Here is a 26,007-nt window from a genome sequence, read left to right as displayed (position 1 = left end):
CCACAAGGAGTTGTCCTCAAGGAGGTGTACTCCTACCTAGAGGTGTACCTACTCCTGGAAAAAGTTCGAAGTCATCGGTTTTGCAGATGACCTAGTTATAATAGTTCGTGGAAAATTTGATAATATCATCACATATAGAATGCAATCTGCATTGAACTACACTTGGCGGTGGTGCCAAAACGATGGGCTAAACATCAACCCTTTAAAAACAATTTTGGTTTTCGTTTACTCGCAAACAAAAAATCACTATGAAAGCCTAATCAATAAATGGAACTGTCTTACAATATTCGTCGGATGCAAATTATCTAGAAGTAATCCTAGATGATAAACTAAATTGGAACTTACGCTTAGAGAAGGTATTTAACAAAGCCACAACTGCCTTTTGGGTAAGTAAGAAAACTTTTGGAAGAAAATGAGGACTTGAACCATACAGTTATACAATTATAGTGAGACCTAGGATAGTTTATGCATCATTTGTTTGGTGGCCCAAAACTAAACAGCTTACGTTATAAAAAAGCTTCAGAAGTTACAACGTTTGGCTTGTACATCTATCACAGGAGCAATACATAATACACCATCATAAGCTTCCACTGCATCAATATGTGCAAATGGAAGCTGAAAAGTGTGCACTAAGGATAAAAAGAAACACTGCCTTATTAGAAGGTAATCTTTTCGGGCATCTGAGTATACTGAAAGATATTCCAATTAATCCATTGTGAGTGATGAACGAAGACTGGATGAATAAAAAGCTGAACTTAGTTAATTGAACGGTTTAGTGGTTGATACTGACCGCCAAATATGGGAATCAGGGGGGCCGAATATCTCACCTGGATCGGTTGTTTTCTGCACAGATGGTTCAAAAATGAATGAAGGCACTGGAGCTGAAATACAGGCCCAGGGCTTAATAGTTTAAACTGGTATGGGAATGTATAGGACTATTTAAACAGTTATCCGTTATGAACCAGGTGAATCTTTACTGGATTCCAGGTCATTGTGGAATAGAAGGCAATGAAAAAGCTGATTCACTTGCTAGAGAAGGTTATGGCGTTCAATTCATTGGACCTGAACCTTTTTGTGGTGTTTCTAAATGTGAAATACAGTTGGAAATAAAATAAATGGGAAAGCCAAATGATCCAGTCGAATTGGATTGCAACGAAAAATGCAAGGCAATCACTTATAACGCCAACTAGCAAAATTACAGAAAAGTTACTAAATCCAAATAAAAAATCTCTGAACATAATCATTAGGCTCTTCACAGGACATTGCCCGACCAGATATCATTTGAGAAAGATTAACCGAGGTCAGACTGATATCTGTCAATTTTGTAACTGTGAAAGTGAGACCTCAAAACATCTGTCCAGTATTAATTGTACATAAAAGAACATATTTCAACAAGTAAGTTGTAAGTCCTTTTGAAATTTGGTTAAAAAATCCCAATCTAGTGATAGAGTGCATTCTAAGAATCATAGGGTAAAAGGGTATAATGCGCCCAATCGGGGCAAAACGCCCCTCTTCATTTTCTAGCTATTCAAGCGCTTTTCGCATGTGTGATCGATTAGAAATCTCAAATATTGAATAATTATTGCCATCAAGCTGGTCCGTTAGTGGATTGGTACAGAAAAGCAATAAAAATATCAAAAAGTCTGAAATCAAGGCTTTTGGCGTAATATTTTACCTCTTGTGAGCTGACTTCATTGTAAACGAAGCTAGTTCTGTTCGCTTGTGTTACTTTGCAACTTTTATGCAGTTAAACATTTGTTGAAAGACCCTCCAAGGATAAGCATGTGGTGGAATTATCCCCTGGGACAGTTTTATCAGGGGGCTGGACGTTTTTCTTTTGATGGGGCGTATTGCCCCGTTTGTTTTGAAAAAGCAAATTTTGGAACGTTTTCGAAAAACGTTTCAAAGCTTCCATAGCCACCTCTCCAAAGGCAAAGTTCGCATGCAACACTTCACTAGTTTTAGTAACAACGATTTGCAGTGAACAATAGATGGAATAAGGCGTCAGTTTAAGATATATTGTCATTTCTGCTTAGGGGGGGCATATTATACCTGTTTACCCTACCAGATTGGCCAACATTGTAACCTCAACAAACGATGGTTACCCAAAATGGTGATTCGTCGTCTGAAAGAATGCACACAAATTAAACAGGGGTATGCCACAATAAATCACAATAATGATCGCAGCGGTTCAAATCTCAACAAAAAAAAAAGCATGAATATGTCATGTTTTCAAGGAGGTGTTCCTTAAATATACTCATAATCAAATAGCCACATTCCTAAATCAAAACAGGTACAAGGTGACTCATTCCTCACTCATAACATGGAATAGTTTCGAAATCGAATTAGAACAAGTTTATTTCCTATCCTCACAAAGAAACCCACCCTGACTATCCAAGGCATTACGACTTTGTACTCTAATCGCCACAAAACGAAACCAGATAATGACCATTCATAACAAACCAACTAGACGTGAATAGGACTCGTTCGAATATTACGGATCACAAAACTTGATGATTTTCAACCCCTTCTTCGATTACAGCACTGCTCTGGTACGATTTTATTTTTCATTTTTTTTAACTTATGTGTCATATACGATACGATACACACCGTCTCTCCTTCTTCAGCGTTACATTACAATTGAACGACCCCATAGTGGTGCGTCACACGGACTCGGTCTCGGACTTGATGAAATAGTTTCGATAAAACAAATTGCCTGCAGGCAGGTACCTCCACGTAGGTGGACATCACCTACTTTGTCCCCTCATATCTAAACGATCCACGCTACTTTTCGGGTTGCCGAATGACCTTCACCTCGTCGTCGTTGTCGGCAAAAAATATATCACCGCGAAACCCGTTTCGTGATGACCATTATCTCGAATATAACTGTCAAAACACTTCCTCCCCTCAACTGCCCCAAACACCAACACCCGATTTTCTGCTCCGTGTGCGCTGCATAGTTCCGAGAAATTCCTGCTCGCGCTCGCGGTGAACTTTCTTCCTCCCGGTCAGCCAGCGGACTTGATAAAGCTAATGTTTATTGGTGTAGTTTCGTTTTAAATTCAATTTAAATTTTGTTCTGCAGCGGGAGGTTTTTTTTTTCTGTTGGTTTTGTTTTGTTACGACCGCCGTTGGCGTGGGTCCCAACAACAACTAGTTCTGCTGTTCATTGTCGGTTGCACCTTTCATTTCGACCGCCGCCCGCCCGGGCGCTCTATCGGACACTACAATCTATCATCTATTCGCTGGGTAGTTGGTTACTATCTCTCTCGTCCCTGGTCTCACTGCTGATAGAAGGAACACTGATGTTTTGGATGGTAAATTGCTGTCCAAATTCCCCTGAATAGGTGAACAAGACGAGGGGAGACTGATGCAGAATGCATCGAATGAGTAGTTTTTGTTTTGGGAGTGTATCGCTCAATATGGATCATCATTGAATTTTCTTTACTGAGCATGAGCTTGAGCATAGGTGATCGTTACATAATCGCTAATCTTGTCCCAATAAAGCTGTAAATTAGATTAAACGGCTAAAAATTAAAAAAAAAGTTTATTAAACAGTAACTTGCTACCAGTTATTTAGTATGGAACGAGCTCACCATATGTTATCTATTCTGTTGAGTATAAAAACAACCATGCGTCTCCATGAGATTGGAATAAATGGATGAAAAGGAGATGCCTTAGTATCTAGAAAGCTAAAACACAGAACTGTAGATGATATCATTTGGATTTTATGTTTGAATTGACGCTACTGAGACGAAAATGCCCGAAAAACGCCAACAGTGTTTTTGAACACAATTTGTGCGTTCTTCAATATTTAATTCCAATAATGAAAAAGTTTGTGAATTTATCATCTAAGACCACAGGTTGTTCATCTCGTTTGTTTCTCCCCCACTGGATACTGGTATAGTGAAGTGGGAGAACGCAACGGCAGCACCAGCAAGAGGTGTATATTTATTTTCAAAAGCGTTTTCGCCTGCATTTAACATTCAAAAATTATGTTGTTATCTAGATTTTTTGTTTAGGAACCGGGATGGGGAGCCGCGCGGTTTGTGCCCAGCTGAATTAATGAAACAAGTCACCGAGTAGACGCTGGTTGACTGGCTGACTAGCTGGCTGCTGTGGTGGCGGCAGCCTGCTTGGACTTTGGGGGAGGACGAGAAGACGAACATGGAAACAACATTTTGAAAACGTCATTCTCGATATCGCGGTGTATGAAGAGAGCATTGAATAGGGCGAGTCGCAGTCACCAGGGAGTCACTCGCTGCCTACTTGGTTGTTCGCCCGCAAAAGAGACCAGATTTAGGTTGACTGATATCGTGGGGCCCCTGATCAGGCTTCTTTTTTTCCTCTCTTCAGGGTGGACGACGACAGTCACGGGTTGTTGATGCAAAACGGCGATGTTCTTCTGTTTCATATGTGAGAAATTGAGACGGAACGATCGGACTAATTTTAACATGACGGAATATGTTAGCATTCGATGGCGACTTTCTCGAACGCCATATCTCAGCAGGCGGATCATCCCCATAGACCCCTAGAGATCCCGAAATCCGATGTTAACTGCTACCTTATTTATGTTCGCTCGACGTTGGAACACACATTTCTGCTCGTTCCGTTTGGCAGCTTTCGGTTCGATATTTGTTAATTAATCGGCCGGATTGCGGAGCAACGCAAAGAAGATTTCGAATTCGCTTGGAAAACAGGGAGCAAGTGTCAGTCACCTGCTACTAAGCTTCGAAATTTATGTACCCAGGAAAAGCAATTCATTACCGGCTATTGGGTGCGTAAATCAAGCCGACCATTATCGAAACCTACTTCGTGGAAGAATTTTAACGACTGTCCGAAACTAATTTATTGCTTTTCAAACGTCTAATCGCCAGTTGTCATCATCGTCGTCGTCGGAATAGTTATAATCGATGCCTTTACGAACTTCACAATAATACATCATTTACACGTTAAACTGGACCCGACCTTCCTCAGGAAACCGGAAAAATATCGCGCTTTTAATTAATTGTCAGCTTTAGTTTTAATTTACTTCCAAAGCTTTTCGATGATGATCATCTGTTTCCATCATCCAATGTGCCGAAGTCGAAAATTCATCGACGTCTGGAAATTCAGGCTTTTATGGATATTTTATCGCCCTAAGAAGATTTCCCCGGTCTCTCCACCACCGTCATCACCCCCACTCATCATCCATAGGTGAAATTATACGAGTTCGATGACGCACATACAAGATGCCAGTAAGCCTCTTAAGAGCTTGCGAAGAAGGTCTTTGTGCCGTCTGGAGAGTCATTCTGTAAGAGAAAAAGAAAAGCGAATGCCTTTCGTTCCATAGCTAACCCTAACAACCACCATTGATTATAAGCAGTCAAATTATGTGACAATCCAGCTCCCAAGGGGGGGACTTGCGCGCACGATTCGGTGGTACATGCTGTTGAGAAATTCTTCGGATTTCCTCACAAAAAAAAAATTAAAAAATAAAAAAAAACAAACATTTCAAAAAAAACCCGAAAGTTATCAAATGGAGTTTTATTCATATTAAGTTGTGATGTTTGTTAAAACAACAAAAAAAAAAACACAACTGAACACCGTATACATCAGCTCATTTGAACTTCATCTCGTGCAAATCATTTTTTCTGTTTTTTATTTTTTTAATTTTTTGATCTAGTAACCCTTTAAACAACGGAAAAGGAGATTTCTAGTAATCTTGCTAATAGTTTTATATTGATGTTGCGTTCCATTTAACGCCATTACATGAGAAGAATGACGTTTGAAAGAAAAAAATCGAGATTTTTATTTTTTTAGTGTTTCAAAACAATAAAAATTAAAAAAAAAAACAAAATAACAAAAATGATCGTTTGATCGTTATGATGGTTCAAATAACTTTATTTATTGTTGAAATAAACAAAACTATATATTTTCCACAACTCATTTATGTCATTTATGCAGACTGTGATTGATTATATTAAGATTTTTTTAAAATAACATTTCTATCGATTTTGTCTTAAAAAACATTTTTGAAATAATTTAAAAGTTGTGTGTGGTTGGGAGGTCGATTCAACAACACAATTTATGAGGAGTTGATTGTAATAGACTGTTCTGCTAGGCTAAGATGTTTGATTTTTTATTACGTCATTTTTCATAGAACTCACAAAATATATGTAACTATCAATCAACTCGTTATTGTCCTATTTTACCATACATTTCTAATTATGCACACCAAAGCTCCCATGCACATCTTGGGTGGCCGGCCAGTAAACCAGCCAGTTTTGTCATTCTTCCCATCATAGCACGGAAAACACCAGTAATGTAAACATCATCATTCCCATTTAAAAGCCCCCCGTTTCCTCTGCACCACAAAAACGGCCACCAAAATCCATAGGATGCAAAACACGCTCAAAATTTATGAAAATAAAATTCAAAACACACAGCCAGCGACCGGCTGGCTGCCGTTAACCTACTACTACTGCTGCTTGTTTGGTAGCAGCAACCCAAACGATATCTGTTTGTAACACTTTTTTTAGGAGGAAAACGAGATGCTAACGACAACTCCAAACAAGACAACCCTTTCTTCCTCTACTTCGATCTCTGACTCTCGTCGTTCGGTCGTGGCCGTGGCGGAGGCAAGAAACAATGCTTCATCTAAACGTTCATATTCCTCTGCGCTGCTGTTAATTGATTCTATTAGCATGTCAATAAAAGAAGAAAACGCGCTGTTTGTGTGTGCTTTGGTGTGTATGTTTGCATGTTTGATCAGGGTGCTTCCTATCTCGATACTGAGAAAGCCAGCTGGCTACTTATGGTAATCCAATCGGTGCTTCTAGCTGCTGCTGCGTTGCTGGACGGATTCGAATGTCTTTTTCCTGTAACGAACTATTTCAATCTAAACAAAGCAAGCGCTCGATGCTTTTTGTCCGCGATGAGTTCGATTGGGGTCAAGTCTTCTGGTATTTTTCGAGTTCACTGTGCTACGGTTCATAGGGTGCTCAGAATTTTCATTCTGATGAGTTCCTGAACAAGAATTCTGGTAATCACTTCTGACTCAAAAGTGATTACGGAGTCTTGATAGTTCTGTTTCGGATTTCTTCAGCATGATGAAGAATCATCGACTTTCATTTATTGTTGACTTCACAGAATGCAAATATATATATTTATTTATCACTAGAACTCGGGATAACTCTTACAAAAAAGTCAGTGTATCGGCTCCGTAAAGCGTCATGAGCAATTGAGCCTGAAAACCAAATCTCTCTGTAAGTTGGAATACGTATTAACCCACGCAACATTTTTAGGCAAATAGACCAGAAGAGGCTCTCACAATCATCATAAAACTAAAATAATAGATAATAGGTTTAATGACGGTTTTCAAAACCTCTACAAGACTTGTTAGTCATCAACATTTTACTTGGAAAGTATTCGAGGAAATTAGGGAAAAAATATAAACCAGTTGCGAGGACCATCGATGATCCGTTCACATTTTATTCAATTCTCCAGAAAATTTTACTCAAGACCGATCCTACTGTATCGACCGCGTTTTACCCCTATCAGATATATATTATGAATTTCTTAGGAAATATGGGAAATCCGAGTAAAATGGGCAACATCTCAGCTGATATTAGAGAGAAAGTAGCGGCGTCTGAGGAGTTAAGGAGGGATTAAGATGATTTTAAGTAATTTTGGTCCCTGAGAATTCGCTGAGAATGTTCAAGGAGTTGCCTGTGGGATTCCCAGAAAGCTCTAGATGATTCTTGCAGGGGTTTATTTTGGGTTCCTCCAGAAGTGCATTCTGGGGGTTTCCAGGAGCTTCAATTGTGATTCCTAAAGAGGTTCCGGCTAGGATTCCTCAAGGATATACTCCCGGAATTCTTCCAGAGATTCTTTCCTGGATTTCTGTAGATATTAATTCCGAAAGTACTCTGAACCCCTGAAGAAGTTCTCGGAGGAATCCACGAAAGAGTTCCAGAGAAATACCAGAAGCAATTCCTGACAGAATCCCGGAAGGATTCCCGGAGGAATCTGTGAAGGATTTTTTGGAGGAATCCCGGAAGGAGTTCCCAAAAGAATCCTGCAAGTAACTCGTGGAGGAATCCTGGAAGGAGTACTCGGTGAAAGTACCGTAGGAATCCCTGATGGAATTCTCGAAACAATTCCAGAAGTAGTTCCTAAAAGAATTTCGGAAGGAGCTCCTGGAGGGATCCCGGGAAAGTTTTTGAACGGATACTGAAAGAAGTTCTTGTCAAGTTTTCTTGTAAGTATACTGGAAGAATCTCAGAAAGAATCCAAGAAGAACTCCGGGTGGAAACTCAATTGGAATTCCTGGAAGGAATCACTGACGAGATTTTGGAGGAAGTTTCAGAATGAATTTCAGAAAGAATTCCTGAAGTAATCCTCCAGAGTACTCCTAGTGGGATCACTGTACAAACGTTTCTCCATCTATTTTAAATCAGCCTTTTTTGGTGATTTTATTTAATCTTTAGCTGATTTGAGGTTTTTTTAAGGCTTAATAAACGCTTAATCAGTAATCAATAAAATTTAATAATTGTGAAAAACTTAAAATAAAAACACTTTTGTGAGCTTACTTTATTTATCAGCAGCTGTTTAGGAATGTAAAAATAATCAATGGGAAAACTGGGAATTGAACTCGGACCGATTTATAGTCCTTCATCTTAGCACCTACCCAGCAGCACACAAGTCTCAAAGGAGTGTCGACAGCGCAGGTTTTTGGTTGTATACGATCTACATTCACGTAATTCTAACTCAAAGGCAGAATAACTTAAAAATGACTCGTTCCAACCAAAAACCTGCGCTGCCGACACTCCTTTGTGACTTGTGTGCTGCTTGGTACATCATATACTACACGTATCCTCGAAAACAAGAGCATTAGATGTTGCGTATTAATAGTCAAGCACATAAGTTGAACTAAGCCTGAATTGAGACTGAAGAAGCGATGTGGACTTCACAAAAACATGCTTGGGTCAGCTGTCAACAACTATTTGATTAAAGGTTGAACAACAGATGATTGATTCTGCATGTTGGTGTATATTTTAAAACTGATTACACAGATGAAGAATATTCTATTCTACTTGATATTCAGCCATCTATGTATTGCTGATTAAAGAGATTGAACAAGCCATACTTCAGGCAAATATTGAGCTGTTCGTGTAGGAATCCTGAGAAAAGTACCCGTTGGAAATACCGTAGAAATCATTGATAGAATTCTCCAAACAGTCCCAGAAGTATTTCTTGAAAGAATTTCGGAAGGAGTTCTTGGAGGGATCCCGTACAAGTTTTGGACGAATACTGAAAGAAGTTCTTGTCAAGTTTTTGGTTGGATTACTAGAAAAATCTCAGAAAAAAAACCAAGAAGAACTCTGGGTGGAACTCATATGGAATTCCTGAAAGGAATACCTGATAGAATTTTGGAAGGAGTTTCTGAAGGAATCTCAGAAAGAATTCCTGAAGCAACCCCCTAGAGAACTCCTAGGAGTCCCGGGAGAAATCCCGGCTGAATTCCAGGAACATTTTCCAGGAATACTTTCTTTGAGTCCAATTAAACTTCTGAAAACATTCCAAGAGAAACTATTGGGATAACCTAGAGAAATCCCGGAAGAAATACCTTGAAACCCCGCAAGGGATCTCTGACGGAATCCTGGAAAAAACTCTTGGAGGAATCTCAGATGAATCCTTTTAAGAATCTCAGAAAGGATCCCTGATGGAATTTCTGAAACAGTCCCAAAAGAAATCTTGGTTGGAACTACCTGAAGAGTCGCAGGTGATATCCTTAAGGGATCCTAGAATAAATTTGTGGAGAAATCACGGAACAAATTCCTGGAGGATTAGCAGTAAACATTTCTGTGGACATCTTTCGATGAATTCGTGGAGGAATCTCGGAAATTCTAGAGAAATTTCGAAAAGAATATTGAAGGAATCTTGGAACTACTGAACAATTTCAGAAGGTATTCCTTAAGAAATCCCAGAAAGGATCTCTGGAAGAATCCCGGGAGCACTTCGTGGAAGTATCCTGGCAAGAGTTCTTGAAGGAATCCCAGACGAAACCGCTCTTACTCAGAAGAAACTCCTGGAAACCCACAGAGGGATCTTCGGAAGGAATCCTAAGTAAACCCCAAGTCCTGTAAAAGTACCGGAACGAATTTGTGGGGAAACTGCAAAGAATTTCTTGGAGGTTTCCGAGATCCCAGAAGGACCTCCTAGAGGGGTGCCGCCGTGCCGTCATTAAGTCATAAGCCAGCACACTTTGAGGATTTTCAGCACACTTTACCTTGCAAAGTGTAGTGCCCTATAGGCCATCGAATTTGCCTTATTACCTAGTGATTTTTCGCAACACTAATAATATCGTCCTAAAACCCCCTGACATCTCCTGAAACACTCCTGAAACTCATCTAAAGCTCCTCTGAAACATTCTGTAACCTTAGAAGATCCGCCTGATCGCCTGATACCTCATGATAGCCTTTGAAGTCTCCCTGGGATTCCTTGAATTCTCTTGAACTTGACCCCTTGAAATCTTCTATTAATTCCTGAAAACCATCTGATATGTCTCTGAAATTTCCTAAAACACAAGCACTTGACACTCCCTTCTGAAACATATTGATTTTTTTTTTTGGAAATCTCTTCGAAGTTCCGTGAAAGTCCTTGAATTTATCTGAAACTCCCTGAATCCCTCTCAAAGTCACAGAAACCCCTTTAAATTCGTTTCTTACTCTCCTGGAACTTGCCCTAAACTCTCTTGAGGCCTCCTGGAACCCATCTGAAATTTCTCTAAAATCGTTTCGAAATCTCCATTAAACTCTTATAAAGCCCCCAGAAACTAGGTGATGTCTCCTTGATATCCTAACTTAACTATCAAGTTACCTGATCTGCCGTGTGCAGCATAGTTGTCCCATGTTACTTTTTGACGATATTGACTTCTTATCATCAAATGGTCTATATTTGCGTATTGCCAGTTTCGAAGATGTTCTTTGAAACAGGAAGCACTATTGCATTTCATATATCCATTTGATATCTAGTTGCAATAGTACGGGGCATGCTGTATCTGACAGCGACCTCAGGATGAGCGTGCATGCTTGTTCATCCTCGAAATGGGTCGTTTGAAATACAGTAGAGCTATCACCTTCCATCTCCAGAACTAAATTTGCTTGCTTCTGTAGATGTAAGTGTATAATCAAATAGTTGCAGTCAAGTTTCTTCCATAAAAGAGTGATCTGTAGTTATCCTCCAATTATCCTCCATGAAAAAATGCACATTTGTAAGGTTCCCTGGAGGATAACTACAGATCCTTATCCTCCAAAGGTTTTTGATGTTTTACTATCATTTTCTACTTATAATGTGATTGATTGCATTTTTATAGCATTTCTGTAGTTATCCTCCAAACAGAACCTTACAACGTTGAATTAATTTTGTTGTACGAAGTTGGTCTGATTTAAATTTTTGGAAAGAGCTTTTTCCGACTATATTTAATAAAAAGTAATACTTTTTTTACTGTTTCGAAAGATTTTTTATGATCTTTCGATTAACGTTTCCTATTTTTGCAATTAAATGTGTAAAACTTCTGGAGGATAACCTTTTGTACTTATCCTCCAGGGAACACTACAACAGGCAATTTATTTTATATGGGGAAATTGATTTTGCTCAAATTTCCGTCAATTTCCCCCAAATCTAAATATATTTTTATGCCAAATGATTGGAAATCAATCGATCTTTCGTTTAGCGTTTTTAGTTTTACACTAAAACATCAAAAACCTTTGGAGGATAAGGATCTGTAGTTATCCTCCAGGGAACCTTACAAATGTGCATTTTTTCATGGAGGATAATTGGAGGATAACTACAGATCACTGTCAGAGAGAATCATGATCATTCTCCAGGAATTTTGGTATTATTTATGAAATTCCACATGGGTCAGCTTATGCCAAGAAAATCCCAAAAATTATTTTATCTTTCGGCACTACTGTCCCACCAGAGTTTTTCCTTAAAAAATTAAAGTAAATTGAATGTTTATGCAATGTTTTGTACATGATAAATATCAATTCTTACGCTATGCTGACAAATTCAATTTGTGTTTTTATTACATTTGCCCGTAAAGCTAAGTTTCCTGTTGCCAAGTAGAGCGCTCAAGTAAAATTTCACCTTTTTCCGTAAGTAATTTTGACATTTGATTAACTGACAGCATTTTAACGAAACGATGCTGTACCTGTAAGAAGGATGTGAAGAAAAGGGAACCGCGCGCGTGTGTAGAAACTGGTTCAATTTTCAACTTTTGGATGGGCTTCTGGGGAAAATCCAGATAGTGAGATTCCAACAGAGTTGTGAAGCTTTCCAAGGAAAATACTGATGAGAGACATTGCGCTGGGATTGTGGGGGAACTTTTAATGGTATTACTATCTGGGAAATCCTTCCTGCAGCAACTTCTTCCGGGATTCCTCCAGAAGCTCCTTCTAGATCTCCTCTAGGAGTAAATTGTTGGGTTCCTCTTATAGTTTCTTCTGGTATTTCTCCAGGATTTCCATTTAAGATTACAACAGGACTGGCATCAGGGAGATCAGGTATCCATTCAGGAATTCCTCCGGAGATTCCTACTCCTCCGGAGATTTCTTCAGAAATTCCTCCTGAGATTTCTCTAATAATTTCTCCAAAGAATCTTCCAGCAATTCCTCCGGCGACTCCTGCAGTATTTTTTTTCGTCGGGGAAAACCTTCCGGAGATTCCTCCAGAAATTGCTCCAAAAATTGCTCCGGAGATTCTTCTACGAATTCCTCCGGAGGTTTCTTCAGAGATTACTCCAGAAATTCCTCCGGAGATTCCTCCAGGAAATCCTCCGGAGATTCCTCCAGGAATTCCTCCGAGGATTTCTCCAAGAATTTATCCGCGGATTCCTCCAGGAATTTCTCCGAGATTCTTCCAGGAATTCCTCCGAGGATTCTTCCACGAATTCCCCCAAGGATTCCTCGGAAGAATCTCCGGGGGAATTCCTGAAGAAATCTACGAAGGAATTCCTGGAGGAATCACCAAAGAAATTACTGCAAGAATCTTTGGGGGAATTCCTGGAGGAATCTCCGGAGGAATTCCTGGAGGAATCTCCAGAGGAATCTCCGGAAGAATTTCTGAAGGAATCTCCGGTGGAATCTTGGGTGGAATTCATGAAGGAATTCCTGGAAGAATCTCCGAAGAAATTACTGCAGGAATCTTTGAGGGAATTGGCGGAGGAATCTCCGGGGGAATTTGTGGAGGAATACCCAGAGGAATTTCTGGAGGAATTTCCAGAAGAATTCCCGGAGGAATCTCTAGAGGAATTCCCGGAGAAATCTCCGAAAGAATTCCCGAAAGAATCTCCGGGAATTTCCGGAGGGATTCCTGAAGGATTCTCCGGAAGCATTCCTGAAGGAATCTCCAGAAGAATTCCTGAAGGAATCTGCGGAGGAATTTTTGGAGGAATCTCCGGAGGAATTATTGGAGAAATCTCAGAAGGAATTCCTGGAGATTTGCTCCAGAAGATCTTCTGGTGATTGCTCCAGGAATCCCTCCGGGGAAGTCCTGCAGGAATTCTGGAAGAATTGCACGGGAGTTTCAGAGGAACTCCTGGAAAATTTCCCGGAAAATTTCTGGTGGAATTATTTGTGAACTTCTAGTGGAATGCTCGAGGTAATTTTTTATGAGTTCCTGGGGAATTCCTGGAGGAATTTCTTGGAAACTCTTTATTGTCCCCACAAATACCTGAAGGAATTAACGAAGAACTTTTAGAGGCATTCCCAGGGAACTCCCGGAAGTTTTATCAGGAATTTCCTGGAGGAAAAACCTGATAATTTTTGGATGATTTCCTGGGGCATCCCTGGAGGAATTTCCGGAACACTCCTTGAGGAATTCCCGGGGGACTCCCTCGGGAATAACCGGGGAACTCCGGAGGAATTCCTGACTTCTGGATGAATTCCCGTGAACTCCTGGGGGACATTCTAGAGGAAATATTGGGAAACTCCTGAACGTTTTCAGGAAACAAACATAGGTATTCACCGAACTGAAGTTGTTTTGAAATTAACTGCAGGAATTCCGCGCTCATTGTGTTTTGCCGCAGCGGCATACTTGCGGATTGGTCCATACCGCAGTGCTTCCGCATTCCGTTGCCGGTCCCATTGCGTTTTCCGCTTCAAACTGATGTTGTTTCTTGAGTTTTTTCCTTGTCAAATATTGGACCCTGTGTACTACAAGCCTAAGGGCCATGTGTACTAACAGCTTAATGCACATTGATGTCTTTGGTGCGAAAGATGAAACAAAAAAGAAAGAGAAATGTCACTTTTACTCACGGAATAATACATCGACATATTATTCCGTACGGAAAATTAACAACATGACTGACAGCATCGCATGACACTGCCATCTGTTGGCAAATCTTTCTGGCTGCAAATTACCTATCAACTGCGAACGCTTAAGTAATTTTCATTGCTAAAGTTTTACGTGACCATTACTTGTCCTATCTTTTTACACAATACTTACCAGGTGGAAACTAGCCATAAAGATAAAAAAGCCTGGAACTTAAAACGCGTTTTCCTCAGTTTGCTGTTTTGGAACATGGGGCAGCTATGCTGCACACGGCAACAATAGCTTGTCCCAAAACAAAAAATCGATGTTTGAAAAGTCAAGGTGCTTAGTTCTGAAATGAAAGTTATGCATATTCGAAGCATTTTTATAGAGCATTTCGATTTTCTTAAAAAAAATCATTAAGAGGTTCCGCCAGGGCGATTTTTGAGAATGGCCATTTTCTATGCAAATTCTCGAAAAAAAACCTTATTTCGTAATATTTATTCAACTTCTATATATTCGAGATTTTTTTTAATATATTTTGATATTTTTTTTTTCATTCTTGAAAGAATTTCTAGTTAACAAAAAAGGGCTGCAGCTGTCGGGGATTCCTCGAAGTTATGTCGAACCTAATGCGTTGCTATCAGTATGCACGACACTCGTAATTGTTGTACATAGTTATTCACATAAAAGCTCTTCATGAATCAACTGCGAACCGTCCCAGAATAAATAGAAAACAATCCATATTTGGACTAGTTTGCGCATACAATAAGTAAAGCTTTTGTTTTGAGACTTACCTGTCTAAATATATGTACATACATTAGAGTGTCACAAAAACAGTAATATACAAAGTTTTGCAAATATTTGAAATATTGTCCATTCATTAAAAGTGCAATATCTCGGCTTCTAGACAAGATACTTTAAATCTTTCATTGAAGAAATAACGCTTATGAATAGAACTATCAGATTTCGTGGTTGATAAAAATGTATTTTTAGCAAATGTTGATTTTTTGTTCAAGGTTCTGCCGTCAACATAAACACAATATTTCAAAAAGTAAAATACTGCAAGAATGTCCATAAAAATCCATAAAAAATACCAAAATTTAGAAAAAAATTCAGAAATTGTAAAAAATATTACGAAAATATGATTTTTTGTTTTTGAGAAGTTTCATTAAAAAAATGATCATTTTTCAAAAATTACCTGACGGAACCTCTAAATGTTTTTTTTTTCAAGATCGAAATGTTCTACAAATATGCTTCAAATATTCATATCTTTCATTTTAGGGTTGAGAACAGCACCTTGACCTTTCGAACATCGATTTTTTTTGGGACACAATGGCCCATGGCCATGTATCACAACAAAAACTGATCATATTAACTTGAGAGAATCTGCCGTGAACCAAACTGAGAGAAATCAAAGGCTCTGTATGAATTCTCCAAAAAGTGGCAGTTAATCGTCCAAGCGTTTCGTAAGCCTTCGAGTGTGGGTTCGGTTCTCAGTCAAGTCGGAGAAAACTTTTCGTCAAACGGAGAATTCTCCACTGGGCAGTGGTCCAGTGGGGTGTTATGGTATATTGAAGCAGATCCTTAAGGTTTTTGTGTTCATAGTCCACTGCTCTGAATTTCAAAAAGCTTGTAGGAATATGTTGTTTCTATTTTCCAGGTGTTCATTGTAGTTCGAAGTCCACCTTTCAATCACCTTACGTCCGCTAGTTGAGTCCCATGTTGATTTTTCCTGCATATCTGATTTACTGAATTCTAAAAAGCATGTTTGATTATATGACGTCTATATTTTTTCAGATGTTCATCGTAGTAGTATTACCACCTTTCAACCATTTTATGTCCATTCATAAAGTGCATGCACCGCATGTTTCGAATTCCGGTTGAAAGCCTTAGTGAAAATCATGTTTGTTTTTCTTATACTGGCCGTGTTTTCAACGCCTAGCAATCATCCTTGAAAGTAAGTACTCATGGTCACCTTTCAAGTTCGTTCATGAGGAAGAAACCAGAGTCCATGCAGTTCTCGGAACCAATGCCACCGATCGCCCAACTAATAACACTGGATCCTGTGAGGTCTGCTCGAATACTCAAGATGACCGTCCCAGTTTCTCGGTGACACCCTCCTCGATCTTGCCTGTTATCGTGCACATAATCCTCTGTTGCGGAAGAGACAATGGCAAACGTAAAATATAGGCATATTCGTATGATAATGATAATGTTTATTATTTGTTTATGTAAATGCAGTTTCGTGTCGATCGACCGTCAGCCGGTGGATCCCGCAGTAGGCGAATTCAAGACTTCAGTTTTTTTTTGCACCGTGAAATTTGAGTCGCGGTAGGCTGTGCAGAAGCACTGCGGCACTCTTTGGTTCCATGAGTGAAGTGTGCTCGCTCACTCAGTGTACTTCTCGCATTGAAGAAGTGCCACTTGAGAACGCTGGTTGCTTTGACCGGGTGCCGCCGCTACTCGCTCGATAAGTTCTTGCGAAGTTAACGAAACCATTGAACTTCATCGTTTCCTTCAGGAGAGAGCGCGCGCGTCAGGTGGTAATCATCATTACTCGATCCATCAAAATATCTTCACCGGGGTGCTCCCGTCCGCGTCCATTGCCATCGTTGTTGATTGCCGAAATTCCTGCTGAACCCCTCCGAAGAAGTCGGGAGAATGCAGGTCTTGTTTCTTTTCGCGCGGGCGCCATTTATCGCTGAATTGATTACAATCAGTGTTCCAGCCAGCGGTTCGGTCGGTCGGTCAACAATCTTGATGGGGAAGATAATGATGGTTAAATTATTATCATGACTGGTCGTGGTAGGTGGCGGTAGGTCTCCCTGTGCGATAGGGTTCAGAATGGGGTCACCTAACGGGTGGTATGGCGGGGACCTTCATTACCGATAACGACGACAGCGACGACTGTGTTGATCACGGGGTCCAAATATTTAAGAACGACGATTGAGCATTAACGATTGGTTGTAGGTGGTAGCCGCCCACTCAATTCCGTTGGTTCTTCGTTCTATGAAGAAAGCACAGACGAACATCGTCGTAGATGATTTATCATGAGAAATGATTTCTTCAGATTGAATGGAATTTCATATAATTACGTTATTACGATGGAGCGGGTAGCGAGAGTGCTAGAATGAAAAACACCAGAACTTTCACAAGAAATTTTTCAACCAATACTGTTAGTAGCTTGAACAAGAGTGAAATTTCTTTCCTAAGTCCCATCAAGTAACTCACCTAGAGTTCCTCTGGGGAATCTCTAGAATTTCTTTGCAGATTTCCTTTTGAACTTCCACCAGAAAGTCATTTATGAGTTTCTTCTGACATCCCTCAGAACTTATGGTATTTTTTTATTCATTCAAGGTTTTAGTCTAGAGATCTTTTTGAAATTAACGGAGATGCTCCTTTTGAAGTTCATTTGGGAAGAAATTCCGGGAAAGGATTACCAACTTCAATGAACGCTTTATCCAAGATTTGTTTTTAATTCCTTCAGAAATTTCTTCGTAGATTTCTCCAGGTATTGCTTTTGGGGTTCCCCTTGAAGTGATTTTCAAAGACTTTATACAGACATTCTTCCAAGAAGTTCTTTTGAAATTCGTTCAGGAATTTCGTCAAGAGTTGGGATTCCTTCGGGAGTTGTTTCAGGAAATCTTGGAAAATCTGGGAATCCTCCTGGGAGTTCCTTCTTGTAATCGTCTAGTACTTTCTTCTGGAGATCCTTTAAGGGTTCCGACTAAAGGTTTATCAATAGTTCTATCTGGAAATTCTCCTGGAAGTACTTAAAAAACCTTCAGAAGTTATTTCAGGAAGCCCTCCTGGAGTTCCTTCTGGAAACCTTACAGGAGTGCTATGTTACCAGTAGCATGTCCAGGTTATCTCCAGCCTACTTAGTTGCGATGAAATGACACATTTTTTTGGAAGCAACTTACCAAAGGAACAATGTTTTGACCGCTGATTAAAGTGCGTTGTTAAAGACCTCCCTCCCTTGAAAGCAGTTGTCTGTGCTGTTTCCAAGAACGACACTAAAGCACCTTTCAATCAGCCTCAAGCAATGGTACTGTGGCAGTAGGTACACAGCATCGACCGACGACTGACTACGGACGATGAAAACTCGCGCTGGAGAGATGGCCTAATCGCATTAACGCTCACTTCTCATCGTGGTCTTTCGCCCGGTCGCGTCGCTTCGGTTGCTCAGTGGTTACCTACCTACCGTACCGTCCTGGTACTGCACTTCGGGGGCTCCCTCCATTCACAGCGTGCCCTCATTTCACATTCAACTGCGGGTACCATTATCATCCGACCATTTAAGATAATCTATTGCCACCGCAGGCTATTTTCGCAAGTTCGGAAAAGAAGCGACGGAGAGAATTCAAAAGCTCGGCGCTGACTGAACATAAATCGCTCGACAAGGAAGCACCGCCGCACTAACTGTCACCTTGGTGTGACCCCCCGACCGCGTCCGTCCCTTTCCGAGAGTTTCCGTGGCCGGGTGTCGCGGGATAGCACTTCCAAGGAACCCCCCTCGGTGCTGGAGGCCATCGCGCGAATCACACCAGAAAGAGCGCAACGCGGTTCAGAGAGGAGTCAGTCAGGAGGCCTTTGGGTACTAAATACGGCGACATTTCAAATTAAACTGTAATCTCTTTCTCGGCACTGGTGCTGCTTCTGCTGCTGATCGTGTGGCAGCGATAAGCGCGAAGGCATTGGCATCGGCTTTGGAGGGACACTCACTTTCATTAATTTTCGCCCCGCGCGTTTTTGTCGTTGTTGTGGTCTTCGTTGCCAGCGACTTATCTAGTAGGCCAGCTGTCCCACTGTACCGGTGTTTTCCGATAGCTAGCTGTCCCGAAGTAGGCGACGCCCACTGGATCTGAGAAATGCTTGCTTTTTAGAGGGAAGCTGTTGTTTCTTTCGATTTGGTCGCATAGGAATTTAATTAAATCATCATTCTCGTTAAAAATGATTAATTGAAGACGGATCTCGTTGGGTCGCTGGCCGGAGATTGGAAACAACGGTTTTCCTTCTTCTGACGATTATTTTTACTCCTTTCTTCGGTGCCCAGAGGGGTGTCTTTTGTTTAGATATAATATGTGAGTGTGACTGCGACGAACCTAGGTACCACACACGCTAATGGCAAAATTATGGAAATGAGCGCGAACAATGGCCGCAAGACGTCATTAATTTTTAATTTCCTTTCTAAACGCGAACGGTGAACGGTTGGTGGCTCCTGGTGAGAACGTTGGAATTCTGCACATGCTGGAACGCTTAGACTTTAACCCTCCTTTTGCATAAGGGTCATTTTTGCCCAACTTTTTTTATTTGGCGAAAGGTAACTTCCAGCTTTAAAATTAATTGAGTATCCTGGGAAAGTGAAATGCTACTTGCTATTTTTTCTTGAATTTTCATTTTTTAACGATTTTCAAAACAAGCAACAGGAAAAAAATGATATTTTTACACAAAAGAAGGATCTAATTGTAGATTCTACGAATGTTTTGTATCAAAAATTGTTTCCTTCTAATTGTTTTTTAAAATTGATTGTATTCAAAAAAAAAAACCTAATTAATGCACCTAGCGGTGATGGAGCCTTTCTCGTGCTTTCGAAACCCCATTTCTACAAAACTCAAGTGACATGTTGATGATTATCACACTTTCATACGTTTAACAGAAATCCATTCCATGACACCAGATGTCATATCGTTTATTTGGATTTTGATGATAATGCCCTTTCTTAAAAAAGCTGCATTCTTGAATTTTAAGCCGCCATTTTGCATGTCCGGTCTGGTCATCATTTTTGGAAATTCTGGTCGCCATTTTTTGACTCCACACTTCTTCCCCGTACCAGATATACCCATATTGAATGGTTTTTAGTCTGCTATCTTGGATATTCTAGTCACCATATTTGGACTCCAAACATTATCATACCAAATATACCCATATTGTGTGGTTTTAGGACCTAAAACACCATTAAATAGCCGCCATTTTTAATTTTGAGCCGCCATCTTGGATATTCTGGTCGCTATTTTTGAATTCCGGACATCTTCCCCATACCAGATATGGCCATATTGCATGATTTTGGAGACGAAAACTCCATTAAACAGCCGCCATCTTGAATTTGGAGCCGCCATCTTGGATTTTAGACCGCCATCTTGGATATTCTGGTCGCCATTTTTAGACTCTGGACATCTGCCTCACACCAAATATACCCCATTCTGCATGGTTTTAGAGAGCCTTACCCGACTAGAAAATTATATCAAGTTTATAACACATTGTGTTATGATGATATGAAATTTTTCTATAACTTATTTTGTTATAAACCAGATGCAGGATGATGTTAAAATAACTAAAACTGAAACAAAAAGTTCACCGGTCTAATCAAAATAATAACTTATTTTGATATGAACAGAACAATATTATAACGCAATATGATATAAATTTTAGCTTCAAGAAAACTAGTTTCTATCATATTTTGATACAATTGTGTAAAATGATGTTCTGAATGTCAAAGAACCAAAACTTAATTATTTCACAATGAGTTATTGAAGTTGTTCATATAACATAATATGATACAATTGAGTTCTAATATTTTTAAACACCAATGATGTTAACATGGTTATATAACAATGAGTTATACATCTATATATATATATATAAAAATGCAGTGGCATACTTGGGACCGCGCATAACTTGCGAACGGATGGTCCGATTTGGGTCATCTAAGTTTTGTTATGTTAGTTTTCACCGAAGGAAGGTTTATGAGGCCTAAAACAAGGGAAAATTGAGAGTTTTTGAAAATCGGGTTTTCATACATTTTGAACGGGGACTTGGGCGCTTGGCTAGGGACTTGAAACGTCAAAAAACGCAGTAGGCAAGACAAAGTTTGCCGGGGACAGCTAGTATGTTATAAATATGTTATATTTTTGTTTGAATCTTCTAGTCGGGCAAGCGCTAGTAACAGTCGCCATCTTGAATATCAGGCTGCTATCTTGATTTTTGGGCCGATATCGTGGAATTTCTGGTCTCCAGCTTTGATTTGCGCACAAAATTCGCAAACCATGCTAGAGTTTACAAAAATTGCCGCAATTTGATGTGTCGCATGATGTGGCTTGGTTTAGTTTTATTTACGGCCAGTTCTACCGGTGCTGGTCCAAATCACTGAAATGACCATAACTCCGGAACGCCTTAAGGTGAAGATATAACGGAGCCACACCTCGAATTTTCAAGACCACAAATCTGAGGAACCGAAAATTGGATTGCGCTGAAAAGTTGATCGATTCCCGACTAGAAGATTCGAACAAAAATATAACATAATTGTAACAAATCATGATATGTATAATTCATTGTGATATAATCATGTTTAACATCATTGGTGTTTAAAAATATTATAACTCAATTGTGTTATATTATGTTATAAATGTTGTTCAATAACTCATTGTGAAACAATTTAGTTCTGATTCTTTGACATTCAGAACATAATTTTTTGCAATTTCTCATCGTAATAGGCTGTTTTGTCTGACGCAAATCTGACAGGAAAAGGCCTACTTTCCCACACCAAATAAACAGTGCTGTAATGGTTCATTACAGCACTGATTTGCGTGGCGTAATGAGCCATTACAGCATTGTTTTCAGTTTTGATCAACTTCTTGATGCTTTCTGGACGCAGTTTTGAAAAATTATGACAACTGCATAGTATAACCTGCTATGCTCGGCAAGCCTCGTTGGATAAATGTACGACTCGTGCTGTAAAAATCTTCATTCTGCACCTTGTTTCCACATTATGTAACACATTCAAACCTTACAGCATGTACCAAAAACAGCGTGATCCGACAGTTATAGTTAGACGAAACATAGGACAAATAACGACACAAAGATTGTAAGTTTAAACAACTAGACATTAACATACAGTATTAGTAAAAATAATCAATTACAGTACCCCCTGAGGAAGACACAAACCCCGTGTCGAAACGTTGGGCAAATAAATAACGTCGTTTGTTCATTTTATGACTGCGTAGCCAAAAATAGTTAATTGTACCATACAGTCGATTCAATCCCAGTTCAATTCAGAAATATCTTAGGAGACATTTCAATCCAACAAACCGTTTTGCGATAACTTATTTTACAAAAAGCATTTTTTTTCATGCGCCCTTCCCAAAAATTTTGTGAAACAAATAAAATAAAAATAACATTTTGTAACTTCTTTAGACATTCAGATTAATCACGAAAATTTCACTATAAACTCGGCGCATCCCGCAAAGGGATTGGTCCGCGAGCTAGCCTTTGCCGGAATGTGGACAGGAATTTGGCGAGGGTGTCCGGCCATTTGGCCGATCGCCGTTTGGCCGAATGCCATCTGGCCGAATGGTCATTTGACCGAAAGCCGTTTGGCCGAATTATGTTCAAAAGAATTCAGAGGAAGTTTTTGACATTCCAACTACCAATATGATCATCAGAAATATTTCCTTCTTTTAATCATAGGCTATTCTTTCTAGTTTTGACATACAGGGATGAGATGGCGTTGAATCTGTCAATATTTTATCAAATATTTTTTCTTCTTTGAATCTTAGGCTGTTCTTTCGAGTTATTCTGATGCGAGGAATAGTGACATGGTCACTTAAGTTAATCATTTATTTTCCGCCAAACGGCATTCGGCCAAATGACATTCGGCCAAATGGCAATCGGCCAAATGACCCAGAACCCTTGGTGAGGATTGGTAATTAAAAGGTGGAAGCAGCACTTCGACAAGCACCTGAACCGGTACAGAGGCAGTCGAGCACGGAAACGAATCACAACTGTACTCATCAAGATGGGTCTGGAAATGTTATCAATTTTGTCTGTACAGGAAAATCTCCATTTAGGTTATGAGTCGGGACTTCCTAAATGGAATTTTTATCTAAATGAATCTGGCTTATTACCCAAATGGATCAAAAGGTTGCAAAGAAGTTTGAGTAGGACAAGTGGCTAGCAGATGCGAAGGCGAAGGAGGTCAATGCTTTCAGATGTAAAGGGGTAAGGGACAGAGGAATTTCAAGGGAGTTTTAAGGACGGGGGGTGGTCAGTGGCGTTTCAAGGTGTTTCAGTAGGTTTCAGAGGGCATTAAGGGGACTTCAGATGCTCTCAATTCAACTTTACGGAGATTTCATGGGGTTTAAGTGGCGTTTCAAAGCGTTTCTAGGCGTTTCTAGGCGTTTCAGGGCGTTTCTGAGGATTCAGGGGGTTGCAGTGGCTCGCAGGTGTATTTCACGAAGGTTTCAGAAATGCTTTAAAGTGCTTCAAGGCATTTCAATGCGATCATGGCGTTTCAGGCTTTTCATGGCGTTTCAGGAGTTTTCATGAGGTTTCAGTAGATTTAAAGGGGCTTTCAGAAGGTTTCATGGGCGTTTCAAAGTGTTTCAAAGCGTTTTAGGGCTTCAAGGAGGCTAAAGAAGGGTTTAGGGGAATTCAGAGGCTTTCAAGTGAGTAAGTTTCATAGGGGTTTCAGAATAGCACTACGGATCACCTGTTCCGGGGGTAAAAGCCCACCAAACAAGTAACCCCAATCCAAGGTGTCAGGCGACCCGTGCTGATGGATGAATGGTTGAGGGGGTTTAAAACATGCTCGATCTTTAACGGAGCCCGTAGCGTGGCTAGATCACCTTTTTGGGTTGCGATGCAGTGCAAGATTTACCAAACCGTACCATAGTCCTAACTGCATCCAACTATGGAATAGCCTATTTTAGTAATTTAGTAAGGAAAAACTTTGGTCCTCATCACATTTCATACCTTGGTTACAGTGATAGGTCTCGGTTTTCTTTAAGGGATCCGATTTTGACTGAAAAAGGAGCGTGTTAAAAAGCGGAACCTATCAATGGGAATCATTCCTTGCGATTAAGTTGAAAATGACTACTGTTACAAAACGGAATACTTTATAACTTCTCAATGGTGATAAAGTAATACGATATGCACTATACTAAGGACACTGGGTATATCACAATAGAGCAAATATTGGTCGCAGTGGTTATATCCCGAACAAAATGGGGGTTTCAGTGGCATTTCTAAGCGTTTCATGGCGTTTCAAGGCGTTTCAGGGGGTTTCAGGAGGGTTTAAAGAGGCTTCAGAAGCTCGCAGGTGAGTTTTAATACTCCAGTAGATCCAATGACCTATGCTCAAGGGGGTTCTTGAAGGTCCTCAAACAGAAAATAAACTCACCACTTGACAGCACATAGTTTATATGTAGGGCTGTGCAAGCGGGACTTTTGTTCAGAAAGCTCCAATAGATCACTGATTACGCTTGTAGATCCGATGACGTATACCTCAGGGATTCTCGGGTGCTTCTACACAATAGAACCCACCACACGATAGAACATAGATACCTGAGGCTGTGTGAGTTCCTGATTCATAATGTTTATAGATACTACTGATAGCTCTCGTAGATGTGATGACGTTTGTTCAAGGGATATCTTGGAGACCCTCAAAGAATCATTGATCTCGCCTCTTGACAGATCATATCTACCATAGGCTGTGTGAGTATGAACCTTAGTCATAAAGCTTTTATAGACAACCAACTACGTTGGTAGATCCGATGAGCTATACTCGAGGAAGTTCATGAAAATCCTCAAACTGACACTGAGCTCACCACTTGACAACAGATGGTTACATAAGGCTGTATTAAAGCATACAATTCACTCATAATGCTACAACAGATCACTGATTACACTTTCAGATCAGATGGCCTCAACTCTAGGCAGTTCTCGTATGATGCTATACATTCATAGAACTCAAGACATAATAGAACATAGCTAGCTGAGGCTGTGTGAGTACGTATCTTAGTCACAAAGCTCTTAGGGACATCCAAATACGTTGGTAGATCCGATTACCAATACTTCAAGGAGCTCTTCAAGGTCCTCAAACAGAAAATAAACTCACCACTTGACAGCACATAGTTGCATCCCGAGCAAAGGCGGATAACAAAATGATAACAAGTTCTGTTGCCTGGTTATCATTCGTTTGATAATCAAGTTTGTCACTGCTAGTAAGATTAATCAAAGGCTTACCTGAAAGAATAAAAGAAAATAAATTTCATTAGAACCTATTGGATGGCAAAAGAATATTCAAAAGTCGTTTAGGTTTTAGGTTTTGGGTTCAGAACCCGTTATTTTCGAAACGATTGGTACATGAATTAATCTCATTGTGAAAATAGCTGTCTTGAGAACCTTCAAGATTTCTTGATGCCCTAGTCATGAGAATCTTCTTCCGGATGGTTCTCCAATCGGAGTTCTGAATTTGATTAAAAAATAGCTCTCCGCTCACTTTCAGCAAACTGAGCTGCTGCTGCTGGCCGACAGCAGCAGTACACTAATAATCGAAAGCTTTTTTCTTCATCCACCCGCCCCCACCATCATCCATCGGATCTCGCTTGGGACGCGTAAATTTTGATCGTGATTTCCCCCGCACATCCGCGCATCGTGCTCGCTCAAAAGCACAAGGCAAATTTTAATGCCATTAAAATATACATAAAATCATCTCTTGTTCCAGCCGGCAGTGCCGCTGCTGGCTGGTCGTCGACGCTGGTATTCTCGTTGTTGCTGAGCTGCTTTGGTCCAGTTCTAGCAGCTCCAAACAACTGTTCGACGGAGGTACCAACTACAGTGAGAGTACTTCAGAGACAGAGGGAGCTTTGTTTACGCGTCTTCCTACTACAGTACTATAACTGGTTGCGGGCGGTGGTGGTCCGAGTC

The 26,007-nt window shown here is 40.1% G+C and overlaps 1 protein-coding gene and 2 long non-coding RNA genes across 12 annotated transcripts in view; 2 read left to right on the top strand and 1 right to left on the bottom strand.

The window, feature by feature from the left end:
• Positions 1-26,007, bottom strand: part of LOC109425970 (teneurin-m) — a 649,264-nt gene that overhangs the window by 499,810 nt on the left and 123,447 nt on the right. The window lies entirely within an intron of this gene.
• LOC134289896 (uncharacterized) overlaps positions 1-26,007 on the top strand; it is an 80,178-nt gene that overhangs the window by 19,110 nt on the left and 35,061 nt on the right. The window lies entirely within an intron of this gene.
• Positions 13,130-22,351, top strand: LOC134289893 (uncharacterized). Its single transcript, XR_009998734.1, has 2 exons — positions 13,130-22,165; positions 22,223-22,351. It is a non-coding gene; the product is annotated as an uncharacterized LOC134289893 (long non-coding RNA).

This window comes from Aedes albopictus, chromosome 3 (assembly GCF_035046485.1).
Source record: "Aedes albopictus strain Foshan chromosome 3, AalbF5, whole genome shotgun sequence".
Taxonomy (NCBI): Eukaryota; Metazoa; Arthropoda; class Insecta; order Diptera; family Culicidae; genus Aedes; species Aedes albopictus.
This window is presented reverse-complemented; position numbering and strand designations above follow the sequence as displayed.